The 22,021-nt window shown below is 47.7% G+C and overlaps 1 protein-coding gene across 1 annotated transcript in view; it reads left to right on the plus strand.

The window, feature by feature from the left end:
* LOC138568883 (vomeronasal type-2 receptor 26-like) overlaps positions 1 to 22,021 on the plus strand; it is a 109,406-nt gene that overhangs the window by 82,854 nt on the left and 4,531 nt on the right. The gene's annotated exons all lie outside the window — the stretch shown is intronic.

The raw sequence follows: 22,021 nt of genomic DNA on the forward strand, positions 1-22,021 counted from the left end.
CATGGTGAGACTGGCTTGCTCTATAGCAATGTAGCCTTCCTGTTGCTTGTCACAACGAATACAAAAGTGTTACGGAGATTTCTCACACAATTGCTAAATTCCCTCTACTTTAGAGCCCTCCAGCTCTTTTGCTATATTTCGGGCTTTGATCTTTTCATTTTCAATGTGTTTTACTTTTATGTTCTTTGGTTATGGAGTATTAAAACGACTCCAAGGCATCATCTTTTTTCTGTGTGTCACACAGCACCTTTAGTGCAGTGGCACAGGGTTGTCTTTCAGACTTCCCAAGGTTTAAATACCTTCTCTGGGACTGACTACTGTTTCCCAGAGCCTGTAAAGTTACATTGACTTTACTAGTCTCTTTAAATTTACTGACACAGTGCACAGTATCTTCCTATAGAGTGCTGGAGGGGTTGCCTAGCTTCCCCTGAGTCAAAACACTCATGTAACTGTAAAATGTTACCCTTTCCTACTTTAAATGGCTGGTGGCAGTGGTTTAGATCAACTATCGTGATTTTTCTCGACCGGTCATCTTTTTTCGCCATTTCTTTGTTATTATTTAGTGTGTTTCAGTTTTAACAAGTTTTCACACAGTCGATGAAACACACATAACATATTTATCAGTAGAATACACATTGCACATTCATAATTTGAAAACACAATTCCTTGTCATTTAAAATCACATCATTACACGCAAACTACACATACTTATACAAAAATAAATCACGCAAGAGTCCAAGACTAATCATGCAGCTCTCAGTGTTACACAGGGCAGAGCATCTTCCACTCACCGTACACTAGGGAACACATGCAGTAACCAGTATCCCATGTACTATTTACAATCACATCATAGAAGTCTCTTCCTGACTTGACATGGACTCCTGGGCAGAAAACAATACAGAATACATATGGAAAAGGACTAAAGGACAAGGACAAGGAGGCCCTGTGCTTGCAATGCATTTCCAGCATCACAGTGGCCCCCTGCCCCCAGACTGAGGTTAGGGCGTCTAATCTCCTGCGAGATTGACGCTCTCATCCAGATGGTCAACATACCTTCTGGAAAGGCCATCTGCATTATCGTGCCTCTTCCCTGGTCTATGCTGAATGGTGAAGTCTAGCCCTTGCAGGCTAATGGACCACCTGTGTAGTTTCAGGTTTTCGCCCTTCATCTGCACAAGCCATTTTAAGGGCGTATGGTCTATTTGGAGCTTGAAGGTAGACCCTGTAAGGTAGGGCCTAAAATGCCTAAGGCTCCAAACTATACTTAAACATTACTTTTCAACAGTAGCCCACCTAATTTATCTACCCTTGAGTTGTCTACTGATGAAGATGATAGAATGTTCTCTCCCTTTGTCATCTAACTGGGACAAGACAGCTCCAATTCTGGTGTTGCAGGCATCCGTCTGGACGACAAAGGGTTTGCTGTAATCAAGCGTGCACAACACAGATGCCCTACACAGAATTTCTTTCAAGCCAACAAAGGCCCTCTGACAGTCTTCTGTCCAATTAACCTTCCTTGGTTGTTTGGGCGAAGTCAGAGCTGTCAGAGGGGCAGCTATGGATCCATAGCCCACCATGAAGTTGCGATAATACCCAGTGAGGCCCAAAAAGGCTCTCACCTGGGTTTGAGTAGTGGGTGTCTCCCAGTCATGTACATTCTGTACTTTACTGGGAAGAGGATGCATTTGACCCTCTCCTACCTCATGACAAAGATAAGTGACTTTCCCCTGAACTACCTGCACTTGGTGGCCTTGATAGTGAGGATAGCCCTTTTCAAGGCCTGCAACACTTTATCCAAGTGAGTCAAATGCTCCTCCTAAGTGGAACTGTAGACGTCAATGTCGTCTAAGTAGATCACACAAAAGGCCTTCAGCCCACTGAGTGCATGACTGACTAAACGTTGGAAAGTGGCAGGTGCATTCTTCAACCCAAAAGGTATGACTCTAAACTGGAAGAGCCCCTCAGGTGTTGAGAATGCAGGCTTTTCCTTGGCATGATCTGTCAGAGCTATTTGCCAATAGCCTGGGGTAAGGTCAAAGGTGCTCACCAATTTCGCAGCACCTAACGGGTCCACAAGCTCATCAGCCCTGGGCAATGGGTGCGTGTCAGTTTTGGTGACGGCATTGTTCCCTCTGTAGTCCACACAGAACCGCCAATCCTTGGTGCCTGCCTGGGAACTTGCCTTGGGGACAAGGACCACTGGACTGGACCAGGGACTGGTTGAGGTTCAATAACACCCAGCTCCAATATCTTGGCAACCTCAGTCCTCTCAGTGTCTGACATCCTGTAGCATCTGCTTTTGACAAGTATGCTGTCATCAGTGTCAAATTCGTGCATGCACCATGGGGTGAGACCTGGTGTCAGCGAGAACAGAGGTGCATACTGCTAGAACAAAGCCCTGTGAGACCTCTGTTGTGCTGGAGTCAGATCTGGAGAGAGATGCACTCGCTCCACTGAGCCATCCTGAGGGTTGCTATGCAGCAAATCTGGAAGGGGCACACTCTCATCCTCTTCTTGCTCTTAATCTAGCAAGAGACATTAGACTTCGGCTCGCCTATGGAAAGGCTTGAGCCTGTTAACAAGGAATATCTGAGGGGCTACCCCAGGGACTCCCATGTCAACCAGATAAATGAATTCACCCATATATCCTGAAGGGTCCAGTCCACTTATCTGCCAAAGCTCTAGGCTTGGTAGGCTGCATCACAAGGATTTCCTGTCCCAGATTCCAATACACTTGTGAGGCTTTAAGGTCATGCCCGTATTTGTTCAATTCCTGGCTGGCCTTGATATTCTCTGTCGCCTGACCCATTATCTGTGACATCCTCCATCTGAGGCCTAACATATAGTCCCAAACTTGCTTGGCAGGAGCTGGAGGGGTGACTACCAAGCCTTCTCTGATCAAGACAAGGGGCACCATCACAGGATGTCCAAAGAGTATCTCAAAGGGGCTGAAACAAATACTCTCTTGAGGTACCTCTCAGTAAGCAAACAGCAGGCATGGCAGGAGAAGATCCCATTACCTCTTTAGGGGCTCTTCCAAAGCGCCTAGCATGCCCTTGAGAGTTTTATTAAACCTCTCAACCAGACCATTGGTCTGGGGTGGTAAGAGGTGAATAACTTGTAGGTAACTCTGCACTCTTTCCACATTGTCTTCATGTAACTCGACATGAAGATGGATCCTCTATCAGAGACAACCTCTTTAGGGAATCCAACATGGGTAAAAATGCCCAAGAGAGCCCTGGCAACCACCTTGGCCGTAACCGTCAGAAGGAGTATAGCCTCAGGGTACCTGGTGGCATGATCACCCATGACCAGGATGATCCGATGTACACCTGAAGTGGGAGGGTAAAGGGGACCTACAATGCTGATGCCCAGCCTCTCAAATGGTGCACCAACCACTGGCAATGACTGCAGTGGGGCAATGACACTGCCTCCAGTCTTACCAGATAACTGACAAGTTGGGCAGGTCCTGCAGTGGGATTCCACTTCTAATTCCATCTGGGACCATTAGAAAGGGCCATAGAGCCCCTGCTTAGTCTTCTTCATACCAAGATGACCAGCCAAGGGCACCTCATGCGCCAACGGTAGTAGGAAGGTCCTGTAAAACAGGGGTACCACCAACCTCTTGAGGGCACCAGGTTCAGGCTTAGTGGGCTCACTAACAAGGAGCTCACCCTCCCAATATATACGGAATGTACTAGGCACTTCTCCCTGTGCCTGGAACAGGGCCTGATTCCTCAGACCCTCGAGAGAGTGGCACTCTTTCTGACCCTTACAGAAGTTTGCCCGGGAGGGTCACCTTTCAGCCAGCAGGCATTTAAGGTTGGGTGGTCCTCTGGTTTGACCACCTCTCCCACAAGAGGGTCTTCTGCTTCTTCTCCCACACGAGTTGAGTTTGGGTTTACCAATGATCCAGCACGTCTAGAGCATGAATCCCAATGGGTGCTGCGGGAGCAGCAAGATGAGAAGGAGCCCCTTGCACAGAGGTGACCTTCTTGTTCTTCCGTCTTCTTAACTTAGGCCTTGCCTTTGGCCCGGTACCTGACTCTCAGTCAGACCCGGTGTCACCTGTGACCATGTGACTGCAGCAGCAGTCATGGGGAGACCATCAGAGATCAACCCCAACTCTACTAGATCACTGCCTGACAAAATGGTAGCAGGGACATTGTCCTAAACCAGGATAGGAAGCTTTGCTGTCTTGTCTCCAATTATGAGTGTGACTAAGGCTACAGGACATAATTTGGGAGGCCCACCAGCTAACCTGGTTGTTCTCAGAGGAGCACCTACATAGCCCTCTGGCTTGAGCAGGGTCCTATCCACCACTGCCATGCTCACCCCAGTGTCTCTCTAGCCAGTAGAAGGCTGGCCATTCAAGAGGACACTTCTCAGAAACCTACGGGTGTTCTGTGGGATTGTCGCCAGTATTTCTGCATACTGGTCCCAGGCCTCAAGGGGCACTAGGAAATCTCTACAGGAGCACTGACTGTGATCCCGGTAGAGGAGGGGAGGACAGTGGCCTCCACTTCAGGCATGGGGTACGGGTCGGTCTGGCTGACAGCCTAGACTCCAAGTTCCTTACCTTTACACTTGGGTCACCCTTCTTGTGGTCCAGAGCCCCACAGTCCCAACAAGTGCCAGGAATGCGGAGTATAGTACTGGAGCCAATGGGAGCCTGCTTTGCAGCAGGTGGACCACTACTCTTATTCCAACCCACATATGACTTATACCCACTAGATTTTTGGGTCTAGGAGAGGAAGGTTTTGGTTTACGCAACTGTGATTGCTTCTAGGACTCCTCGGACTTCTGAGAAGTCCCATTTTCTTTGTCCACGTCCTTCCCACAGGAGTCCTTAGGGGACACCCGGTGGGAGAACCACTTGTCAGGCAGCCTGGCCATCTTAAAGGTATCTAAAATGTTCTGGTTAGCAAAATACTGACGCAGCTCTGGTGAACAAGCTTCAGAAAAATGATCAAAAAGGTGGGACAATTTCACAATGTAACCATCAATCCACCCCATCATGTTCATATGCTCAGCACTCACCCAGTCAATCCAACACACGTGGGGCCTCATTAGGACCCAGGCGGTAAGGGGTTTATGGCGGCGTAAACAGGGCCGACCCTTACCGCCTGATTCCGAGGTCCCTTAGCACCATGGAGGATTTAACACCTGCTTTTGCAGGTGTTAAAATCCATGGCACTAAGGGACCTTGTTGTTAATTACGCCACCGTAATTTACGGTGGCGTAATTAAAGCCTTCCCCACTCCCATTATACCCTATGGGGTAAAAATGGGAATGGGGAAGGGTAAATGGGGATTGGGGACTTACCGCCCCGCCAACCTCGGAATGGGGCGGTAAGTCCGCCAACCACCATGGCGTAAACATAGTTTACGCCATGGTGGTAAAGGTACGACCCAGGCGGTAACTTACCGCCTGGGTCGTAATGAGGCCCGTTATCTCTTATCTTAACTTCCCTGAACCTTTAAAGGTATTGGGTAGGTGTCTTGCCACACTGGACCATCAAGCAGACTTCATGCACTCATACAAACCCCTTTATTTAACACTCAGTTTCAGAATACAGTCCTATCTAGTCTTAGGCACTCTGCTTAACAAACACTTAGCCCTCTTTTATCAACATCATGGATTCCACAAGCCATCTCAAATGCTTCAATCCATTGGAGGATATAAGAACCCTCCACATACACACCAACCAAATCTTTCATAAACTTGGTGGCTGAGGACCTGACACTCTCAGCTGGTTTCGCTGCAGTCTCCACTCTAGCTTTCTCTATCCGGATTCACTTACATTCAGTGTCCTTGTTTTTGAGTATCACTTGTTGTGCCAACTCCTCTTTCTTAAGTTCAGCTTCAGTTTCCACCTTTCTATATTCAATGACCAATTTCATCCTTAATAATTAAAGTTCCAAGGAATTCCCTGAAGAAACATCGCTGGAGGTCGGAACAGAGGCAGCAGGAATGGTGGCATTCCCAGAAACAGATTCAGCAGAAACCCCAGGGGCAGAGTCCTCATTGGTTGCATTACCCCCCACATCAAGTGTTTCACCATCAGTCTGGTAGTCCACCAGGGCAGCTATCAGCTCAGCCCTAGACTTATCCTCAAAGTCTAACTCCCTGGCTTTACAAGCACTCTGGAGAGCCACTAAGCTCATCCGAGTCAAATTACCATTTGCAATAGACTCCATTGTTTGTAATGTAGTTATCTAATACACAACTAAACCTCAATTTAACAAAGTGTAGATATTTTGTAAGTGGCAATGTTACACACTGATTCTTAAAACCATAAGCTTCCCACCGCTGCCACCAGTGTAAAGACTGGAGGGGGTGTCTGTACTCCTGCTCTCTATATGGCAGAGGAGAGGCACAGATGACCCCAGCCAAGATTCTCTATTATTGATAACATAGTCGAGCAATCAAGGCCTTGCTTCTCAGGAGGTGATGCAAGCTGGTTCTTAAGTACAGCATGGTCCCCAAGCACCCACAAAGGATTGTCCACAAACTGTATTAGTGAAAACACAGTCTTTATATAATTAGGCTCCAAGGTTATATACACAATCATAATAACTCACTTTGTGCTCAGTTAATCTACAATGGCAAATAGATGCACAGTTCTACGTGGTACCACAATTACTATCAGATTTAATTAAAGTGCATCAACTGTACTTTGGTCAAATGTCACACAAATCAATTTATAAAGGAAACTAACAATAGGCATAGGAGGAAAGCAGTTGGTTAGAACTATTGGCAGAATGCTGGGCCCCTACCACTTCGCACAATTCTGTATGAGGAACCGCCCACCTGGGCAACCTGTAAATAAAGATACATCGCTCAAGCCCAGTCCATATATTGTTCACAAGAGACTTATTTCCTTCTAAATAGTTCTACAACCCCAATGTACCTGGAATAACAGAGTTGAAAGTCGGGTCATTGACGGATCCTTCTTGAGTGGCTACCTTTAAGGCAGGAGTCACGGATCGTCAAGATTCCTTGAAGAAATGGTGAACTGTGGCGTCGAGGCAGCAGCTTCAGTCCTGGCTGTGCTCGTCGATGATCGGTCGTGGACGTCCTGCGAAGATGAGGCTTGCGGGCACCTAAGAGTCGATAGTTCGGTATGGCAAAGAGTCTATGAAGAACTTTGGCCCACCAAGGGTGTTGAATCGTTCGGCGTCTCTGTGGCAGGAATCCCACCGGCAGATGCTCCACGGCGCACCGGAGGCCTTGACTTTCTCCGTCGGGACAAAGCGGTTGATGGTGCAGGCGAGAGCGTCCTTGAATTCAATGTGTCTTAATCAGTGGAGTGTTGCGGCTCCAGTCGTCAGCGACTCGGCTTCAAGCGGTCCCCACTTCTGGGCAACACGGCTTCGATGGGCCTCCAGTGGTTATAGCAAATCTGCGAACCCTGGTCGACGACGGTGAACAGAATGTCCTCTGCTTTGCTTTGTTCTCCTCGGCGGTCCCCTTCTCTGGTCTGACTTCCAGGGAGCTTCGGTGAAGGTTAGCGGTGCACGAAGCTCCCTGGTAGCTCGGGGAGAGATCTCCTAGCCAGGTCCTCTCTCGGATCAGTCTCAACGTTACAGAGGCTTTCAGATTGTGGTTAATGTAACAGCAGTCAACTTTCTTCTTCATGCTCAGCTTTTGAGATCAAGCATCAGTTTCAACTTCAGCTTCTGAACGATTTCTAGCAGTGAGAGGCCCCCAGATATATTGTTATGTATCTCATTCATTCTGCTGGGTCACACTTAGGCAACCAATCACTCAGAAGGGCATTCAGCAGTCAGGCAGCCAATAAGGCTTACAGTTCATTCAGGCCATTCTCCTCCCTCTCAGACACTCACAACAAGGAGTGTGTATTGGTACAAGTACCCAGCCATTCAGCACTATACACTGCATTCATGCCAGTTTCGGGCAGGACTGTCTCAGTCTTTGTGTCACATACCAGAATCTAGACACCCATAACAAGAAGTGCATATTGGTCACACACTCCATTCACCCAGGTCCCACCCACAGGGTGTTCCCACAACATACAGTCACTGGGAAGGCTCCAGCCAGTCTGGTCTGGACTTCCCCACAATACCATATATGGAACTTCCACCCAATATCCAGTCAGGGGGCGGGGCAGAGGCAGTTCTTTCCAGCACTTTGGGAAAAACAAGGTAACAGACAATAGAAAGCAAGAAGCCACAGGGGCCATCTTGTCTCCTATCAGGAATCAACCGATTCCAATGGAAGGGCCTGGGTATCCCCAAAATGGAGGATACTCAGAGCACCTGTCAGATTCAGTTTGGAGCTGCCACCAGCCCATACCCTGCTCTGTGGGCTACATGTACTAGGGGCACAGGGTTGAACCCCCACCCATGGGTGCCATAAGGGTATCCCAAGGGTCTGTACACCAAACCAAATATAGGAAGAGCTGCACTGCCAGGAGTCCCACATGGACTCCTTGGCAGAAAACAATACAGAACACAAATGAAAAAGAACTACAGGACAAGGACAGGGAGGCCCTGTCCCTCCAATGCATTTCCACCATCACACCTTGTCTTATTAGAAAGGTTACAAAACAAAGTATAAACATATAACATACAGTTGAATCCTCAAATTATATAAAAGATAATTTGTAGTTGGAACTCAACCAACTCAATAGAATTTAAAGTTGTGATTCCATGTCATAGATACAACAATTAATATGACTGACCATAGGTCTACCAGAAGAAACAAAGTTTTAATATTTTTCTTCTATAACAAGCCCTTGTGGGGTTCTTGTACAATCAACTCTGCTCTAGTTTGAACGCTATCCCCTAGATTGGGCAGGTTTTCCTCAGGACGGGGTACTATGTTTTCTTGTTTGCTAAGGAATGTATTTCTTGTTCGGGTACAGGCGGCTCCCTGTAATCTATATCAAGGCTAATCTGTGGATGCAGTGCTTGAGGAAGCGTGGAGATACAGTTATCTCTGTCATTGGTAAGAATCTTCCCCTTGGGCACGCTGTGGAGTTCTAACATGTTGTGCCATGGGTCAGGCAATGATGTCCTTAGAAGAGCGTGCGGTGGTTCAAGCAGCGGACTGCCGTGTTAGGCTCATCCTGCCTTGGGAATGCTGCCCGTGACAGCGGGCATCTGAGGAGTCAATCTCGGAAAAATCTCCGCATGGAAGCGATCTGAAACCCTTAAGACCTCGGATCTCGAATGAAGCCTGGAGGGGCGTTCATTGCTAAGTCTTTTGTTTATTTATTTGTCTCCAACCTTGAACACACTTCTCTTAAACTTTGTGATTATTAACCCCAGTGTTTAATGTTGTCACTGGGGCACACCCTTATGTTTTTATTGCATTTTTTCTCAAATTTATGAACGGTTTTGGGAAATGTGAAATTGCTTCGCTCCTAAGATTGCAATGTTTGGTTTATGTCTTAAAGGGAGAGGGGGGGAGTGCAATTTCGTGGCTTGCTCACATAAATATAGACATAGTAACTACACCCTGTGTTGCAACCGTTCTAGGCAGCATAAATGAGAATGAATTGGATTTTCACTTCTTTTTACTGATCAAAAATTGTGCACAGGAAACACTTCCCCACTAACTCAGCTATTCCTGTATAGATGAATAGTTGTCAACAGGAGTAGGAGGTCCACAAGCGACACAGGTACTGAATGCACGCGCCTTCTGGTTTTCTTCCTGAAATTGACAGCAACAACTGGTGGCAGTTATTATGTACTACTTGCTCTTGTGCTACAGGAATGACAGTGCCACGTGCATGCAGAAATAATGCACTGTGGGGTGCAGGAACATGCACGCAGAAATAGTGCACCACATACCCTTGAGTGCAGGAACAACAGTGCCACTTGCATAATGAAATAATGCATCACTTTCCTTAGGGGTAGAAATTCTAATCAACTTATAGTAAAGTCTAACATGGAAGTCCCTCTATTGGATTCTTTTTTTACTGTTCTTCATTATTGATGTGATTGAGTTGAGTATAAAACTTTGCAGATCATTAGGGTACAATGAAAATATTCGTACAACGGAAAGAAGGATTTTGAAAGAAAAGGAAAGTAAATGAACAAGTAAATGAACTACGTAAACAGCAAGAACGTTAAAATAATAATAATGCAACCTAACATCAAAATATTAATTTGTTTTTATAGTTTTATATTTAAAAAAAAAAACTATAAAAATGAAATGAATTATTTTTAGAACAGGGGAAAAGCATTTCCAGCACAGTATGAGAACATTAAGCTTTCTTTTCTTTATTGTCTTGATTCTTTACTGTGGCAAAGCTCAGAATATAGTCCCTGAATATCATGTGTGTTAGCTGAGCGAAGAATCATACTTTAGATTATAACATTCGTACTTTAATAAAAATGGATTAACCAGAGACTGGGCATTTCAAAAGTATAAAGATTAAAAAAGAGAGGTCAATCATATACTTTAAAATACAGAATTCATGGTCTTATGGAAGGACAGTCTTCTCATTTTGAATGAATAGTAACTGTAATCCATATTGTGTGAAGTGCATTTGCAAGGTAAAGGACATACCAGAAATATAATATTCCCAAAAATGATCTGAGATTTGTTGATCGAGGTTTCATTCAAATTTGTTCAGCTATTTCAGATGAACTGACATGAACTTCAGACATTGATTAAGCAAGTGCTGTGCAGTTTCTCGGGTGGGCTCCTCACAGTGTGAGGGGTCAGCAATGTGAGGTGGACAACTGTTTGATGATTTACCAGCATTTACAATTTTATTAGAGAAATTATGTTGAAGAAATGACTCACTATACCTACTCTGCTGAGGATTTCCAAACCTAACTAAAGCCAAGGGAACACACTGTAACACCGGATAACTGGCCCTCAACACTAAGCAGCAAATATACAAAGAAAGTATATGGCAATGTAACATCACATGAACATCATTCACAGTCTCTGAATAACCTTCTAATGACCTGGGTGATTTCCCTTCTCCCGGGATTCAGAGTCAGGTCTGTTTGTGTTCAACCAAAGAAAGAAATGTCTCATATCAGTTGTTGATATTTCAAAGTCAATGAAAGCGTTTGTTCTACTAGCAAATCTCTTCTTGTTGAAATATCTGCTTTCCACGTTCTCCAAATAGCATCAATGGTAATCCCAGCCACAATGCTTTTTCACCTTCCTCAAGAAGACTTGCCACAGTTCAAAAGAAATGCAATATCCACAACCACCAGCCATACACAGTTTTTTGCTAACAGTTAGTATTTTCTTGGTTACCAGTTTGAGCTTCACAATGGTATATTTGTCAGGATGACTTCTTAGTGTTGCTGCTTCTACTTGAACAACTTTACTTCTACTTCATTCACTATGCAAACCATCACCTTTGTCGCATAGTACATCTCTTAGTTTGGACTACTACAATACTACATCCACTGACAACCAGATATACCACTACAGCTTCAGTATTCTGGACTGCTGCAACAGTTTCAGGGATTTGTACTTTTAGACATGCTTCAACACGATATACTTCAAAATATTTCAACAACTTGAAGTAGGCAAGGCACTCTTCCGCTGAATAACTCTTGTCAAAAGGGGCAGCCTTTTTGCCTCTCTTGTCTGTCTGCCACAGCAATAACAACCTGGGTTTGCCTTTGAGACTCAGCTCTCTCTGTCTTCCATAGTCTTTGGTACTACAGGTTGTGCCACTCGCACTCCCCGAAGACCCCTCACCCAGGTGTTCCTCCCGCATTGGTCCACCCCCAGGAACTGGATCCAAAAGTGATGGGCGTGTCCTGTCCACCTGGATGACATATCCCTGGGTACTAGTGGGTGAGACACCTTCTGGTTTCTCACAACACCTTTCTTGGGCTCTTCTCCTCTACAACCTCCCCCTGCCCTCCTGCACCCTGGCCTGGTTGTCCTGTAGCTCTAATTCCAGGTGCAGAATGTACAGATGTCTGTACCAGCTCACAGTGGGTAGTGGCAGCATGGTGTTGGAAACAGTGTGTGGGGTATGGGTGTGCCTTATATAGCCCTCTGGAGTGGAATGGGATCACCTGTGGCTTCATATTTGATGCCTGTGTTCATTTACCTCCTGATGGAGGCTGGAGGCAATTGCACTGTGTTCGCCTGTATAAACGCTGCATATGGATTTGTGATGCGGTTGTGATTGCGCTTGGAGTTTCCGGTGCAAATATCGCCAGCTTTGATAGTGCCTCTTGTAATGGCACCGGTGGATTTTACAGTCAGCAGTATTTCTGTCAGCTCGTGATCCGCGGAGCGGTATTGGTGGCACTAATTCCATTACCGAAATTGTTTACTTTAACTTTTATTGCCATTTAAACATTTGAAACAAGGACCATATTACATATCACATTGAAGCTTTACCAGTCCTCATGAACAACACATGTCCCCTCCCTCCTCCCCTGCCCCCCGATCAAAACAAAAAAAATGGTGGTTACTTGTGCAACCAGATCAAATAGATCAAACAAACGGATCAGTGACTCTTCACTATGTATTAAACTCCCCATCTGGGGACCATATTCCAAGTTTTTGGATTCGTCCTTGGAGTATCGCCCTTCTGGGTACCATCTATTTCTGCCATCACACTCCCTTCTCCTTGGAGCGTCAGAATCACCCCTCCACTAATGCATATCCCATCGCCACAGAATCACCCCTCCACTAATGCACATCCCATCCCCATTTCTGTATGGCCCGTCCCAGGCAGTCCTGAATGTGCCCACCTCATCATTCCCTATTGCCGCCAAATTATCCATCAGAAACATATTTTTCAATGTATTCAATCAATCTGTTCTGTTAGGGATCATTGCACTTTTCCACTTTTGGGCCAGAGCTACCCTCCCTGCCCGCAGCATTGTCTCCCACATCCTGGGGTTCCTGCATGTCTCTGATTCTCTCGGTGGAACCCCTAGCAACATTTGCAGTGGGTCTTGCTGGAGTGATTCTCCTATGACCTCAGCTATCCGCCCCTGTAGGTTCTCTCAGTAGGCTTGTACACGTGGGCAATACCACCACATAGGATCCCGCGAACCGACTTGGCCGCACCCCTTTAGGCACAGTGGAGAGACCCTTGCAAACATCTTAGATCTCTTGAGAGGGTCTCTATGCCATCCCTGGAGTACCTTGAAATTGTATTCCATGTCGGCCATAAAGGATTCCCATGAAATGCTATCTTGTATATCTTACTCCATACCTCTTCCGTAAGTTCCTCCTCCACTAGCTCATTCCAATATTGTTGGAAATCCTTGCCTATTATTTTTATCACGGATGTTCATAACCTTGCACAGTTTGGACACCATACCTTTCTGCGTGGTGGTCGAGTCTAATACCTTTTTGAACAGGGTTAGTGGTCTCTTCAATTTCACTCCCTATTTTCGATCGCTTAGGAGTCCCATCAACCAGAAGTATTCAAATACTGTGACTTTACCAATCAATTCCCATAGCCTCTTCTACTGCCTCATAGGGTAGGAATTCCCCCTCTTGGAACAGCTGTCCCACCCTCTCCAGCCCTTTCTCAGACCAGTCTTCCAAATAGCGGAAACCCCCATCTCCCAGTTTTATAACGGGATCCCAGAGCGAGACCATTGGGCAGGGCCATGATGATAGGTTCTCTGTGCGTTTACCCCTCCCCCATCCACAAGAACCACAGCACTCCTAGGGTGGGGTGGTCGAGTAGTCTGCTCGGTACATCAATATGGGAGGCACACAACAGGTCCCTCACGTTGACCAGGTGTGCGTCCATTTCCTCCAGGTAATTCCAGTACGTACCCATTTCATCCTGCATGCGTTCCAATAACACCCTGAGCTGGTCTGCATAGTAGTGTAGTCAGAAGTCTGGAAGGACGAAGCCCCCCTGCTCCCTGGGGAGGGTAAGAGTTGATCGTTTGGTCCTTGGAGTCTTGCCCTGCAATATAAATAGTTTCAAAGTTCTCTCTTTGAAAGTTGCTTCCTGTACCTTCATGTGGAGGGCTGTAAAGAGGTACAGGCGTCTCGGCAACATATCAACACATTCATCTTTACCGCTGCCATACGGCCATACCAGGAAAAAATCATGTTGGCCCACCGGTTAAGATCTACTTTAATGGTGCAAACACTTGAAATTGTCACCTCTAAATGATTGCGCAGCCCTGAGCAAATGGTAAATGTCCTATTCAAATTGAGTGTGTAACTGGACAACAGATACGGTGAAACAAAGAGTCCAAAGCAAGTAGATTCTTCAGTCAAAATACGCTGTTGAAACAGATTTTATGAAATGATGCAAAAACAAGACTGCCGACACGTGTTTCGACCCAGAGCAACGGGTCCTTTTCAAGGCAAGACGTATGTTATTCAAACTGCGTTGGAAAACCCAAAGCCCTCCTGGGGGGGCAGATATATGGGCCAATTCTAAACTAGTTGATTCTCCTCAAGAAAATAAGCAGCAAATAACTGAAGCAGTCTCTGTTACTGATACAGTGTGGTACATTCCCAGAACATGGGAGTTTGTTCAAACGTTGCAACTGTGAGTTCAGGGGCTGGTTCCCCACTGTGGCCAAAGTCCAAACGCTTCACGAAATCAGTGTTGTGCAGTTACTTTAATGGTGGACAGCAATGGGCCAAAGTTAGTTGTTGCCAGCGATGCTAGGTTTATAGTCAATTGCACTCCCAGGTATTGGATTGCCACTTTTTTGACTTTGACCCCCAAGAAGCTATTTACTGGGTCTTGGACTGGATCAGCTGCCTGGAGAGGCAACAATATAGATTTAGAATTATAGATTTTTAGGCCCGAGAAGACTTTAAAGGTAGTTATTAATGAGAGCAGGACTGGAAGAGTTGTTGGGGCATCAATCAGTTACCCCAAGATATTGTCTGTGAACAGAGAGAGTTTGAATTTGACCTGTACCCTTTGCATCCCCTGTATTCTCGGGTGGTTCCTCACGGCTATCGCCAGTGATTCCATCGTGAGCACATATATCAAAGGGGATACAGGGCACCCTGATTCATACCCCTTGTAAGGCTGAAGGGGGCTGACAGCTCCCCATTTACCTGCACTCTCGCCTTTCTTGTGCATTCACCAAATCCCTTTTTCTGTAGAAGAACTGCCATATACCTCCATTCCACTCTGCTGAAGGCTTTCTCTGTGTCAAGGGAGAGCAGGTTGGCATTGAGTTCAGACCCCTGTGCATAGTGCATAAGGTCAATGGTGCTCTGAATATTATTTGACCCCTGACACTGGGTAGAAGGAGGAGCATTCCATTGGGTCATTGCCCTCCTTTGGTAGAACCACTATAATGGCTCCCATCATTGTCTCTGCCAGGTTGTCCCCCTCGAGAACTACATTAAAGACCCTCGCTAGGTATGGGGCCAGGGTAGAACAATATAGCTTGAAAAGGTTCACTGAGAACCCATCTTCTCCAGCGTTGTACCTCCTTCATCGTCTTTATTGCCTGGACGATTTCCTCCTCTGATAACGGTGCCTCTAGTCTTTCATCATTGTCCCACGTTAGACCCGGTATGGGTAGCTTTGTTAGAAAATCTTCTATCAGGGTCTCGTCCCCATTGAATTCCGATTTGTACAATTGTTCGTTGTAGTGCTTAAAGGCCCTCCCAATACCCAGGGTATCATACCTCAGCGGCCCCCCATCTGTTTTCATGGCTCGGACCATTTTACTTTTCCTGGCCTCCCTCACGCTTCCACGCCAATATTCTATCGGCCCTGTCCACCTTTTCATAGTACTTATGTCTGAGGAATACATAGCTCTCAACCATTTGTGTTTCAAAGGCGGGTGAAATCACCCGATTTTGTTTTTGGCGGGTGAAACGCCCATTGAAATGAATGGCCGTGCAAGAGGCTTGGCGGGTGAGTCAGCTCTTTACAAGGCGGGTGACACCCGCCAAAAGCGTGTGAGTTGAGAGCTATGGGAATAGGAGGTTCTTTTCGGTCCTGCTCAGCAACAGTGTCAGGTTTTGTCCTGATCCTGTGTCAATTTGTTCCTTTTCTCATGGAAATAAACTTCAGAGCGTGAAACAACGCTTTTGTTATACCCGATTCCATAGATACAATGGATACGGGTTACCATGGCGACTATGGCGTCCATTATGTTCTCCTCACAGTATGTTACGCTGAGGGTGTGATTTCCATGGCAACCGACATTACACTTCCAGGTTGCTCAGTTCCTCGCTTCTGATTTTGTAATCAGCCGAGGCTTCGTCCTGTCTTGTATTTTTGCTGACTGTGTTATTTTCCTTGCCTCTGTTCCTCTCCCCGCTACCTTGTGATTCATTATGACCCGGACAGCTTACCTACCCTCAATTGCCTGCCGAGTTGGATCTGTTTGTCTACTCATGCACTGAACCTGGTCCGTTGATGACAACCCGCTTGCCTACTGATTTGGATCTGCCTGTCTACCCGTGCACTGACCCCGGTCTGCCATACGACCATGCGTCTGCTTATCGATTCGAATCCCCTGATCTCTCTCTGCCCTTGCCTGCCGATTTGGATTATCCGACATGAATATCATTTCTTCCCGTATGATACTTCCAGCACGCTCTGCGAAACAGCCACACATCAACAAACTGGTCCCGGAAGGTGGGTTTATCGTCTCACATCATTATTTGGCCTGTGAATTTACCAACAACACCCTAGTGTACATAGAAGAGAAGCGCTGAACTTGAGGATGCCACCCTCTATGCTGAAGTCATTAGGCGTCCTCGTGCCGGCGGGATAGGATTGGGACTAGAGACTGCCTCATTCCGATTAGGCGTCCTCGTGCCATCGGTTTTAGGTACTAGTACACTGGGGGCCTCATTACGACCCCAGCGCTAAACCATGGTGCTATTAGCGCCATGGTCATGCCGGGGTCCGCCATGGGGAATTACCGCCCCATTCCAAGGTTGGCGGGGCGGTAATTCCCCATTCACCATGGCCCCTTCCCCATTCCCATTTTTGGCCCATAGGGCTCAATGGGAATGGGGAAGGCGCTAATTACGGCACCGTAAATTACGGTGCCGTAATTAGCTCCTAGGTCCCTTTGCCGGTTGGTTTTTTAACGCCTGCTAAAAGCAGGCGTTAAAGTGCAACCCGCAAAGGGACCTCATAATCAGGCGTTAAGGGTTTAACGGCGCCGACACCTTTTACGGCGCCGTTAACCCCTTAACACCCGGGTTGTAATGAGGCCCTGGGTGTTCATTTGGTACTATGATATCATCAGGACAAGTGGTTAGTCTCCCTGCTTCCTTGCATTCTATTGTTCTTGAATCTTTTCCTAGCCTCATTTAATCTATTCTGTGTACTAGATCACATCTTTGATCCAGCCTTGCCTTCACCCTTCTTGACCAAGAGCTCTTGGGACCCTTATCCTACTCTGGTCGGTGTTTAGTTGGCTATTTCCTCATACCTGGCATAGTATATTTTGACTCCAAGTCTAAGTTGTCCATCTTGTTTCTTTGCAGAGCCTGGTTGTTCGTGTGGTGTTCCTTATCTTTCGACTAATTGATACCTCTGTATTTACCTTGTGTGTTCAGAGGGTTACATTTGTAGAAAGAATTCTATGGCTACACTACGGGTCCAAGCTTGGTTCCATCATTACGGATTCTGAGAGTTCTGACAAACAGGTCCCTCAGTTGGGTCTTGCGGTGGTCCAGGGTCGCTGCCTGCTCCGGGGTGAAAGAACCACCGGATACCTGCCCCGGTTGTATTTGCACTATTTTTTCTTGCAGGGACTTTTCCTGGCTGTCCCTTTGCCTTTTCTTTGGTGCCCCTATTTTTATTCGGACCCCTTGGATGGTGGTTTAAATGCGTCCCATAGGATATGTGGGCTGACCTCTCCATTATCGTTCAATTTTATGTATTGTACTATGTTGTACAACACTGTTTTGGCTGTTACCATGTCCATTTGAAGGGCATCATTGCATTTCAGCCTCCCCCTACGCTGGCGACCCCAATCCCCCTTCAACGTGACTCGTACTAGGTCATGGTCCGACCAAGGAGCCGGGTCCACCCATAGGTTTTGTGTATGGGGGAGTAGGGCACATTCCACCAGGATATAGTTGATCCTTGAAAATGTTGCCTAGATATTTGAGTAATATGTGTAAGGCTCTCCCCCCATGGCTGAGCTATGGAGTGTGTCCACTAGACCCAGGTCAAGGATGACTCTACAGAAACCCTGTGACGCGGAATGATCCATTGCTGTAATAGTGATTACAATCTTTTCCTGTCTCTAGCCGGGTCTAATGCCATGTTGAAGTCCCCTGTTACTATAAGAGTACTCTCCACGAATAATCTCATTTTAACTCTGGCCCCCTCCCAGAAGGACACTTGACCATCGTTCGTAATTTAGATCATACCGAATGTGAGGGGAGTCCCTTGAAATTCCCCTCTAATGGACAGGTACCGGCCTTCTGGGTCCTAAATCAAAGCCTCTATCTTGAAGCCTAGGTCATTAGCCATAACAATCGCCACTCCCCTCGTTTTGATCTTGTAAGGGGCATGGTACACTTCAACTATCCCTCCTCCATGGATGCCCGGTTCTTTTCCCCTCACCCAGTGAGTTCCCTGAGCCTGCTTCAACAAACCCCAGACCCCCCTGGGTGGGGCCTGCCCCCAACTGCCCTCCTCCCCAACTACACATCCCGTAGCCCCTTCCCTGCTTTTCCCCCTTGCCCGGCACCCAGCCAAAAAGTTTGACCATTGCTGCTGCTTGACTGGACCACCAGTTTGCCCGTTCCCTCTGGGCACATCCTTATAAACACTGTTTGGGTAGAGCTCCCCAATTTCTCACCCGCAACCCGTCAAAGACTCCTCTCCCCCACCACCCCCACCCACCGCGATGACTGTCATCTTATTAACACATCACTTTACAGTATATCCCCTCATACTTGCTGTCAGCAGGGGTTGTGAACCAGATCCAGGTTCATATGCTGGTATGTTTTCCTTTGCCCAGCCTGTGGCCTTCCTCACTATTGGGAGTTTCCTGGACCGCCGTTTTGGGGGGGTTGAGGGGTGTTAAACTTTCTTAAACTTTCTCGATCTGGAATCAGTCTCCTGTCCTTCGTGGCCCCTCTCTCACTTTTCCCTCTCACCGCCTCCACCATTGGCTATCTCTGCTCCTTCGCATTGTCCACATCCTCCGGATCACCCCTTTAATGTTGTCTTCAGTGACCAGTTGTGGCCCATGTATTCAAAGGAAAGCGAGAATGGGTAGTCCCATTGGTATCGGATTCCCTTCTCCCGTAGGCATTGTGTCAGTGGGCTTCACATCCATCATCTGGCCAGGGCGAACGCAGAGAGGTCTGGAAAGATTCTTATTCTTGCATTGTTATATGTGATAGTATTGGCTTTCCTGGCTTCCTCCAAGATTTTCACCTTTTCAGCATAGTAGTGGAAGTGGACGAGAATGGAGTGAGGGTCCCCGGCTCGTCCCTCTGGCTCGTCCCCCTGGCTTCACCCCCCCCGGGTCAGCCCCCCACCATATGGGCCCTGTCAATAGTGGGGTCCGTTGTTGCATTGTTCCCGAACAGGAGGCATATCACAACTTTGACCGCTGGACATATGTCCCTCTACGTTTTCCTCTCTTCCTCCGGAAGGCCGAAGAACCTCAGGTTATTTCTCCTTTCCCTGTTCTCAAAATCGTCCATTTGCAGGGCCCTCTCCTCATCCTTCTTCTCCAGGGCGGACAGTCAGGTATCAATGTGTGTTTCCAAGATGTCGACTGATGATTGGTTGGCCTCCAATTCCTGTAGCCGATCTTCTACTTTATCTACTCTCTGGTCCATCTTCTCGAGCCTATGCCCAATGTCCGCTCGCATGTCTCTTATTTACTGCAATATAGTTGCAATGTCCCTTTTCATGGACATGGAATCTTCCACCTGTTCCAACGCTCAGTCCGTCATCTGTCTGGGTCCGGCCTGTCACAGCTTCTTGTGAACTCATGGTAGTGGAATTCCTAGAGTATCTCCCTCCAACTCATCCAACTTCGTCCCTCCAGATATTGGTGTTCCTCTAGTGGGCGGGCTACTTGACCGGGGGCACTTGATGCTGTTAGGTCCCCGTGGGGCAGGTGAGGGTGCGGGGGGTGTCCACCCCAACTTTTCTTCTATGTACCGTCCTCTCCCTCTTTCCTGTGCCATGTGGATGGTGTCCTCCTAAAGCAGTTGTAGTGGTTAGGGCCCCCCGAGACGGGCACACACTCCAGAAAGGTCCTGGAAGCACACACATGTGCTGCAGCCTTCTCATGTCCCTTTTCCGGGGCCAACCCTCTCTCCTTGTGTTGGAACAGTCTGCAGAGCCTCTTCGAGGTGGGCAAACACCCCAGGGATGTACCTGGGGGCCCTCACCTCTACCTATGCCACCTCAGGTCAGTTGGGTCATCAATGCTTCCCACAACTTGCCCCAGATTGCTTCAACTTAGTTTCTGCTCCTTGTGGGATTGTTCCGGTCCTCACCCTTCTCCTCCCAGGACTTCCTCCACAACACCTTATATAGGGGGCTTCTCCTAGGCGCATTGTGTTTTTCTGGATGTTGGCAGGGTGTGGTCAAGGCCCCAGAGCTCCGGCCTGCTCCCCAATCACCTTCTCATCTCTCAGCTTCAAGGTCCCCTTGTTCACCCCCTCTGTAAACTCTCTTTAATCTCACCTTTATCCTTTCTTTTCTCCCACCATTAACAGTGTTCTCCTCTTCACTCTGTGCCCGTAAGGGTGTTATTCCATATCTGCGGGCCAGCCCAGCGCTAATGGCTACACAAGCTGGACCACTTCCTCAGTCCCCTGATACTGCCAGTTTAGCCCCCTTTTGCTTTAGTTGTAGCAGTGCTACCAAGCCTCCAAGACACCCGTCCCCTTCGGCTGTGTAATGCTTATCTCCCCGTTCAGGTTGTTTGCATTTTGGGCTGTGGGTAAGTGCTCTGACAGTAAAACACTTGGCTGTATCCTTGGTGTGGGGGGTATCAGCACCCTGATATGTCTTCAATTAGCCCAGTTGACTTGCTCTCGTCCTCACCCCAGGCTTCTCAGCTAATCGTGTGGCCATCCGCCCGCCAGGAGGGGAGGGGGGCGGCCTGTCCCGCACTCACTCTAGGTGTCCTCTCTGTCTCGCGGTCCGCCCGTGCCACCTTCATACCTCACGCAAGGCTTGCCTACTAAAAGACCTTCAAATGAAGGTTGAAGGGTCGGGGCGCAAGAGGAGGGAGGCTGCGACCCCCTCCAGCCATCCGTGGGATCACTTCAAGGGAACCGTGTCCCTGCTCCTCCTTCGCTCCTCACAGGGACGTTGCTCTCGCTGTCCTCACTCTGCAGTCAGTTGCTGTCCTTGTCGGGCCGGTGGCTTTGTCCCGCACTATGCATGGGCTGAGGGTTGGCTTCCTGGAGACGGGACTCCACCTGAGCTCATTCGTTGCTGTAGGGCCCCTACCACGCGCTGTCTCTCGCAAGGATGCCACCTCCCTCTCTGTGTATCGGTCTCTCTCCCTCACAGGACCGACATGGGAGGTGAGAGGTGGTCAGCACTGCAGGATCCACTTGTGTGAGGGGTCAAGAGCTCCTCACTTCAAACTTTGGCTTCTGACGTGCCTTCCTACAAGCCACAGATGTCCGCTCCCTTGCGGGGAAGCTCTTCATCTCTGCGATGCTCCTTTACTTTTTCCAGTTCTACCTTTTAAGGGGGACCCCAGACTCTAGATTGTTACTGTATGGTCAGTGGGGGATCCCACCCTCAATTCTGCCGTCCTTTTCCCACTGGGGGGCCAATTAGGGGGGCTCAGGTCCCAAAACAGCCCAGTGGATGAGGGAGCTCTGGGCTCAGGCTGCCATCGCCTGCACCCCCCCGGTGGCCTTCTTAACATCATTTTTAAGGGTTACCGCCCAACTTCTGTTGAGACCCATAGACTTTCTCTCAAGACTACATAAGATACATAAACGAAAAATTGAATGTAAGACAATGCGCTGAGTACAGGCAACCTGTTATTTCTATTTGTGATAGAGGGCATAATCACCTTATCCTACTCACGCAGCAGTCCAAAATAGAGCACCCGGGCACTAACCATATGTCCAGCTG

The sequence above is a fragment of the Ambystoma mexicanum genome, chromosome 2q (assembly GCF_040938575.1).
Source record: "Ambystoma mexicanum isolate Mex_15411 chromosome 2q, UKY_AmexF1_1, whole genome shotgun sequence".
Taxonomy (NCBI): Eukaryota; Metazoa; Chordata; class Amphibia; order Caudata; family Ambystomatidae; genus Ambystoma; species Ambystoma mexicanum.